General features: G+C 26.6%; 1 long non-coding RNA gene across 1 annotated transcript; it reads right to left on the reverse strand.

The window, feature by feature from the left end:
• Nucleotides 1-596: 596 nt before the first annotated feature.
• LOC121394877 lies at nt 597-8,223 on the reverse strand. The gene is made up of 2 exons (XR_005962060.1): nt 4,804-8,223; nt 597-1,719 (listed from the first exon to the last, which is right to left on the reverse strand). It is a non-coding gene; the product is annotated as an uncharacterized LOC121394877 (long non-coding RNA).
• Between the last annotated feature and the right edge of the window lie 310 nt (nt 8,224-8,533).

Here is an 8,533-nt window from a genome sequence, read left to right on the forward strand (position 1 = left end):
ATGAGAACATTCATAGCACCACTGTCTAGTAAGCTTAAAAGAAGATTATCCAAATGTATTGACATACAAATAAAGATAAACTAACTATTCACTACTACATGAGAATATGCATAGCACCACTGTCAAGTAAGCTTTCAGGACATTATCAAAATGAGTAGACATATAAATAAAAAATATCTAGCTATTCGCTGCTTTATGAGAACATACATTGCACCAATGTAAAGCAAGTTTTCAGAACATTATCAAAATATATTAATTATACTAACAAGGTTTAGTAGCAAATTATTTTAGTTTTTTAAATATAACTTTTTTAATACATATCATTTTAACATGGCAGTTTTTAAGTACACGGCGACTTATAATTACTTATGATGATGACTCACTACTATATGAGAACATTCATAGCACCACTGTCTAGTAAGCTTTAAGAAGATTATCCAAATGTATTGACATACAAATAAAAATAAACTAACTATTCACTACTACATGAGAATATGCATAGCACCACTGTCAAGTAAGCTTTCAGAACATTATCAAAATGAGTAGACATATAAATAAAAAATAACTAGCTATTCGCTGCTTTATGAGAACATACATTGCACCAATGTAAAGCAAGTTTTCAGAACATTATCGAAATATATTGATATTTTTTAAAAAGTATTAAGTACACGGCGACTTATAATTACTTATGATGATGACTTATTATAACCATTGTATATTTTAGCACCTTTTATGTATCGTTTTAGTATTTTGCAAGTTTGAAAGCGTTTTAAGATTCATTAATAAACAAAACGACGGGTTATTGCTATTAGTTATTAAGATATTAAAGTGTATAAAGCTTAATTATTATTGAATTCTATTTATTCTCGTCGGTTATTTATTGTATATTGACATTCACATTATTGATGGATTTGTTTATTGCTATTGAGGGTCATTAAGTTATAACTAATTATTTTTAGGTTATCCTAGTTATTTGTTTTAGTCCTTTTTATGACTTAAGACGCATGGCTATTTGAGTATTATAGATCAATAACATCCTTTTAGTATTCTTGGTTACTGGTTAGTACAAGGTTTAGTAGCAAATTATTTTGGTTTTTTAAATATAACTTTTTTAATACATATCATTTTAACATGGCAGTTTTTAAGTACACGGCGACTTATAATTACTTATGATGATGACTTATTATAACCATTTTATATTTTAGCACCTTTTATGTATAGTTTTAGTATTTTGCAAGTTTGAAAGAGTTTTAAGATTCATTAGTAAATAAAACGACGGGTTATTGCTATTATTTATTAAGTTATTAAAGTGTATTAAGCTTAATGATTATTGAATTCTATTTAGTCTCGTCGGTTATTTATTTGACATTCACATTATTGATGGATTTGTTTATTGCTATTGAGGGTCATTAAGTTATAACTAATTATTTTTAGGTTATCCTTGTTATTTGTTTAGTGCTTTTTATGACTTAAGACGCATGGCTAGTTGAGTATTATAGATAAATAACATCCTTTTAGTATTCTTGGTTACTTGTTATTACAAGGTTTAGTAGCAAATTATTTTAGTTTTTTAAATATAACTTTTTTAATACATATCATTTTAACATGGCATTTTTCTGGTTTTTGCACTTTTATGCACTCAATGAGAACATACATTGCACTAATATCAAGTAAGCTTTCCAAACATATCCAAATGTACTGACATAAAAATAAAAAAAACTAGAGATTCACTACTATATGAGAACATTCATAGAACACTGTCTAGTAAGCTTTAAGAAGATTATCCAAATGTATTGACATACAAATAAAGATAATCTAACTATTCACTACTACATGAGAATATGCATAGCACCACTGTCAAGTAAGCTTTCAGAACATTATCAAAATGAGTAGACATATAAATAAAAAATAACTAGCTATTCGCTGCTTTATGAGAACATACATTGCACCAATGTAAAGCAAGTTTTCAGAACATTATCGAAATATCTTGATATTTTTTAAAAAGTATTAAGTACACGGCGACTTATAATTACTTATGATGATGACTTATTATAACCATTGTATATTTTAGCACCTTTTATGTATCGTTTTAGTATTTTGCAAGTTTGAAAGCGTTTTAAGATTCATTAATAAACAAAACGACGGGTTATTGCTATTAGTTATTAAGATATTAAAGTGTATAAAGCTTAATTATTATTGAATTCTATTTATTCTCGTCGGTTATTTATTGTATATTGACATTCACATTATTGATGGATTTGTTTATTGCTATTGAGGGTCATTAAGTTATAACTAATTATTTTTAGGTTATCCTAGTTATTTGTTTTAGTCCTTTTTATGACTTAAGACGCATGGCTATTTGAGTATTATAGATCAATAACATCCTTTTAGTATTCTTGGTTACTGGTTAGTACAAGGTTTAGTAGCAAATTATTTTGGTTTTTTAAATATAACTTTTTTAATACATATCATTTTAACATGGCAGTTTTTAAGTACACGGCGACTTATAATTACTTATGATGATGACTTATTATAACCATTTTATATTTTAGCACCTTTTATGTATAGTTTTAGTATTTTGCAAGTTTGAAAGAGTTTTAAGATTCATTAGTAAATAAAACGACGGGTTATTGCTATTATTTATTAAGTTATTAAAGTGTATTAAGCTTAATGATTATTGAATTCTATTTAGTCTCGTCGGTTATTTATTTGACATTCACATTATTGATGGATTTGCTTATTGCTATTGAGGGTCATTAAGTTATAACTAATTATTTTTAGGTTATCCTTGTTATTTGTTTAGTGCTTTTTATGACTTAAGACGCATGGCTAGTTGAGTATTATAGATAAATAACATCCTTTTAGTATTCTTGGTTACTGGTTATTACAAGGTTTAGTAGCAAATTATTTTAGTTTTTTAAATATAACTTTTTTAATACATATCATTTTAACATGGCATTTTTCTGGTTTTTGCACTTTTATGCACTCAATGAGAACATACATTGCACTAATATCAAGTAAGCTTTCCAAACATATCCAAATGTACTGACATAAAAATAAAAAAAACTAGAGATTCACTACTATATGAGAACATTCATAGCACCACTGTCTAGTAAGCTTTAAGAAGATTATCCAAATGTATTGACATACAAATAAAGATAAACTAACTATTCACTACTACATGAGAATATGCATAGCACCACTGTCAAGTAAGCTTTCAGGACATTATCAAAATGAGTAGACATATAAATAAAAAATATCTAGCTATTCGCTGCTTTATGAGAACATACATTGCACCAATGTAAAGCAAGTTTTCAGAACATTATCAAAATATATTAATTATACTAACAAGGTTTAGTAGCAAATTATTTTAGTTTTTTAAATATAACTTTTTTAATACATATCATTTTAACATGGCAGTTTTTAAGTACACGGCGACTTATAATTACTTGTGATGATGACTCACTACTATATGAGAACATTCATAGCACCACTGTCTAGTAAGCTTTAAGAAGATTATGCAAATGTATTGACATACAAATAAAAATAAACTAACTATTCACTACTACATGAGAATATGCATAGCACCACTGTCAAGTAAGCTTTCAGAACATTATCAAAATGAGTAGACATATAAATAAAAAATAACTAGCTATTCGCTGCTTTATGAGAACATACATTGCACCAATGTAAAGCAAGTTTTCAGAACATTATCGAAATATATTGATATTTTTTAAAAAGTATTAAGTACACGGCGACTTATAATTACTTATGATGATGACTTATTATAACCATTGTATATTTTAGCACCTTTTATGTATCGTTTTAGTATTTTGCAAGTTTGAAAGCGTTTTAAGATTCATTAATAAACAAAACGACGGGTTATTGCTATTAGTTATTAAGATATTAAAGTGTATAAAGCTTAATTATTATTGAATTCTATTTATTCTCGTCGGTTATTTATTGTATATTGACATTCACATTATTGATGGATTTGTTTATTGCTATTGAGGGTCATTAAGTTATAACTAATTATTTTTAGGTTATCCTAGTTATTTGTTTTAGTCCTTTTTATGACTTAAGACGCATGGCTATTTGAGTATTATAGATCAATAACATCCTTTTAGTATTCTTGGTTACTGGTTATTACAAGGTTTAGTAGCAAATTATTTTGGTTTTTTAAATATAACTTTTTTAATACATATCATTTTAACATGGCAGTTTTTAAGTACACGGCGACTTATAATTACTTATGATGATGACTTATTATAACCATTTTATATTTTAGCACCTTTTATGTATAGTTTTAGTATTTTGCAAGTTTGAAAGAGTTTTAAGATTCATTAGTAAATAAAACGACGGGTTATTGCTATTATTTATTAAGTTATTAAAGTGTATTAAGCTTAATGATTATTGAATTCTATTTAGTCTCGTCGGTTATTTATTTGACATTCACATTATTGATGGATTTGTTTATTGCTATTGAGGGTCATTAAGTTATAACTAATTATTTTTAGGTTATCCTTGTTATTTGTTTAGTGCTTTTTATGACTTAAGACGCATGGCTAGTTGAGTATTATAGATAAATAACATCCTTTTAGTATTCTTGGTTACTTGTTATTACAAGGTTTAGTAGCAAATTATTTTAGTTTTTTAAATATAACTTTTTTAATACATATCATTTTAACATGGCATTTTTCTGGTTTTTGCACTTTTATGCACTCAATGAGAACATACATTGCACTAATATCAAGTAAGCTTTCCAAACATATCCAAATGTACTGACATAAAAATAAAAAAAACCTAGAGATTCACTACTATATGAGAACATTCATAGCACCACTGTCTAGTAAGCTTTAAGAAGATTATCCAAATGTATTGACATACAAATAAAAATAAACTAACTATTCACTACTACATGAGAATATGCATAGCACCACTGTCAAGTAAGCTTTCAGAACATTATCAAAATGAGTAGACATATAAATAAAAAATAACTAGCTATTCGCTGCTTTATGAGAACATACATTGCACCAATGTAAAGCAAGTTTTCAGAACATTATCGAAATATCTTGATATTTTTTAAAAAGTATTAAGTACACGGCGACTTATAATTACTTATGATGATGACTTATTATAACCATTGTATATTTTAGCACCTTTTATGTATCGTTTTAGTATTTTGCAAGTTTGAAAGCGTTTTAAGATTCATTAATAAACAAAACGACGGGTTATTGCTATTAGTTATTAAGATATTAAAGTGTATAAAGCTTAATTATTATTGAATTCTATTTATTCTCGTCGGTTATTTATTGTATATTGACATTCACATTATTGATGGATTTGTTTATTGCTATTGAGGGTCATTAAGTTATAACTAATTATTTTTAGGTTATCCTAGTTATTTGTTTTAGTCCTTTTTATGACTTAAGACGCATGGCTATTTGAGTATTATAGATCAATAACATCCTTTTAGTATTCTTGGTTACTGGTTAGTACAAGGTTTAGTAGCAAATTATTTTGGTTTTTTAAATATAACTTTTTTAATACATATCATTTTAACATGGCAGTTTTTAAGTACACGGCGACTTATAATTACTTATGATGATGACTTATTATAACCATTTTATATTTTAGCACCTTTTATGTATAGTTTTAGTATTTTGCAAGTTTGAAAGAGTTTTAAGATTCATTAGTAAATAAAACGACGGGTTATTGCTATTATTTATTAAGTTATTAAAGTGTATTAAGCTTAATGATTATTGAATTCTATTTAGTCTCGTCGGTTATTTATTTGACATTCACATTATTGATGGATTTGCTTATTGCTATTGAGGGTCATTAAGTTATAACTAATTATTTTTAGGTTATCCTTGTTATTTGTTTAGTGCTTTTTATGACTTAAGACGCATGGCTAGTTGAGTATTATAGATAAATAACATCCTTTTAGTATTCTTGGTTACTGGTTATTACAAGGTTTAGTAGCAAATTATTTTAGTTTTTTAAATATAACTTTTTTAATACATATCATTTTAACATGGCATTTTTCTGGTTTTTGCACTTTTATGCACTCAATGAGAACATACATTGCACTAATATCAAGTAAGCTTTCCAAACATATCCAAATGTACTGACATAAAAATAAAAAAAACTAGAGATTCACTACTATATGAGAACATTCATAGCACCACTGTCTAGTAAGCTTTAAGAAGATTATCCAAATGTATTGACATACAAATAAAGATAAACTAACTATTCACTACTACATGAGAATATGCATAGCACCACTGTCAAGTAAGCTTTCAGGACATTATCAAAATGAGTAGACATATAAATAAAAAATATCTAGCTATTCGCTGCTTTATGAGAACATACATTGCACCAATGTAAAGCAAGTTTTCAGAACATTATCAAAATATATTAATTATACTAACAAGGTTTAGTAGCAAATTATTTTAGTTTTTTAAATATAACTTTTTTAATACATATCATTTTAACATGGCAGTTTTTAAGTACACGGCGACTTATAATTACTTATGATGATGACTCACTACTATATGAGAACATTCATAGCACCACTGTCTAGTAAGCTTTAAGAAGATTATCCAAATGTATTGACATACAAATAAAAATAAACTAACTATTCACTACTACATGAGAATATGCATAGCACCACTGTCAAGTAAGCTTTCAGAACATTATCAAAATGAGTAGACATATAAATAAAAAATAACTAGCTATTCGCTGCTTTATGAGAACATACATTGCACCAATGTAAAGCAAGTTTTCAGAACATTATCGAAATATATTGATATTTTTTAAAAAGTATTAAGTACACGGCGACTTATAATTACTTATGATGATGACTTATTATAACCATTGTATATTTTAGCACCTTTTATGTATCGTTTTAGTATTTTGCAAGTTTGAAAGCGTTTTAAGATTCATTAATAAACAAAACGACGGGTTATTGCTATTAGTTATTAAGATATTAAAGTGTATAAAGCTTAATTATTATTGAATTCTATTTATTCTCGTCGGTTATTTATTGTATATTGACATTCACATTATTGATGGATTTGTTTATTGCTATTGAGGGTCATTAAGTTATAACTAATTATTTTTAGGTTATCCTAGTTATTTGTTTTAGTCCTTTTTATGACTTAAGACGCATGGCTATTTGAGTATTATAGATCAATAACATCCTTTTAGTATTCTTGGTTACTGGTTAGTACAAGGTTTAGTAGCAAATTATTTTGGTTTTTTAAATATAACTTTTTTAATACATATCATTTTAACATGGCAGTTTTTAAGTACACGGCGACTTATAATTACTTATGATGATGACTTATTATAACCATTTTATATTTTAGCACCTTTTATGTATAGTTTTAGTATTTTGCAAGTTTGAAAGAGTTTTAAGATTCATTAGTAAATAAAACGACGGGTTATTGCTATTATTTATTAAGTTATTAAAGTGTATTAAGCTTAATGATTATTGAATTCTATTTAGTCTCGTCGGTTATTTATTTGACATTCACATTATTGATGGATTTGCTTATTGCTATTGAGGGTCATTAAGTTATAACTAATTATTTTTAGGTTATCCTTGTTATTTGTTTAGTGCTTTTTATGACTTAAGACGCATGGCTAGTTGAGTATTATAGATAAATAACATCCTTTTAGTATTCTTGGTTACTGGTTATTACAAGGTTTAGTAGCAAATTATTTTAGTTTTTTAAATATAACTTTTTTAATACATATCATTTTAACATGGCATTTTTCTGGTTTTTGCACTTTTATGCACTCAATGAGAACATACATTGCACTAATATCAAGTAAGCTTTCCAAACATATCCAAATGTACTGACATAAAAATAAAAAAAACTAGAGATTCACTACTATATGAGAACATTCATAGCACCACTGTCTAGTAAGCTTTAAGAAGATTATCCAAATGTATTGACATACAAATAAAGATAAACTAACTATTCACTACTACATGAGAATATGCATAGCACCACTGTCAAGTAAGCTTTCAGGACATTATCAAAATGAGTAGACATATAAATAAAAAATATCTAGCTATTCGCTGCTTTATGAGAACATACATTGCACCAATGTAAAGCAAGTTTTCAGAACATTATCAAAATATATTAATTATACTAACAAGGTTTAGTAGCAAATTATTTTAGTTTTTTAAATATAACTTTTTTAATACATATCATTTTAACATGGCAGTTTTTAAGTACACGGCGACTTATAATTACTTGTGATGATGACTCACTACTATATGAGAACATTCATAGCACCACTGTCTAGTAAGCTTTAAGAAGATTATCCAAATGTATTGACATACAAATAAAAATAAACTAACTATTCACTACTACATGAGAATATGCATAGCACCACTGTCAAGTAAGCTTTCAGAACATTATCAAAATGAGTAGACATATAAATAAAAAATAACTAGCTATTCGCTGCTTTATGAGAACATACATTGCACCAATGTAAAGCAAGTTTTCAGAACATT

This window comes from Xenopus laevis, chromosome 1L (assembly GCF_017654675.1).
Source record: "Xenopus laevis strain J_2021 chromosome 1L, Xenopus_laevis_v10.1, whole genome shotgun sequence".
Classification (NCBI taxonomy): domain Eukaryota; kingdom Metazoa; phylum Chordata; class Amphibia; order Anura; family Pipidae; genus Xenopus; species Xenopus laevis.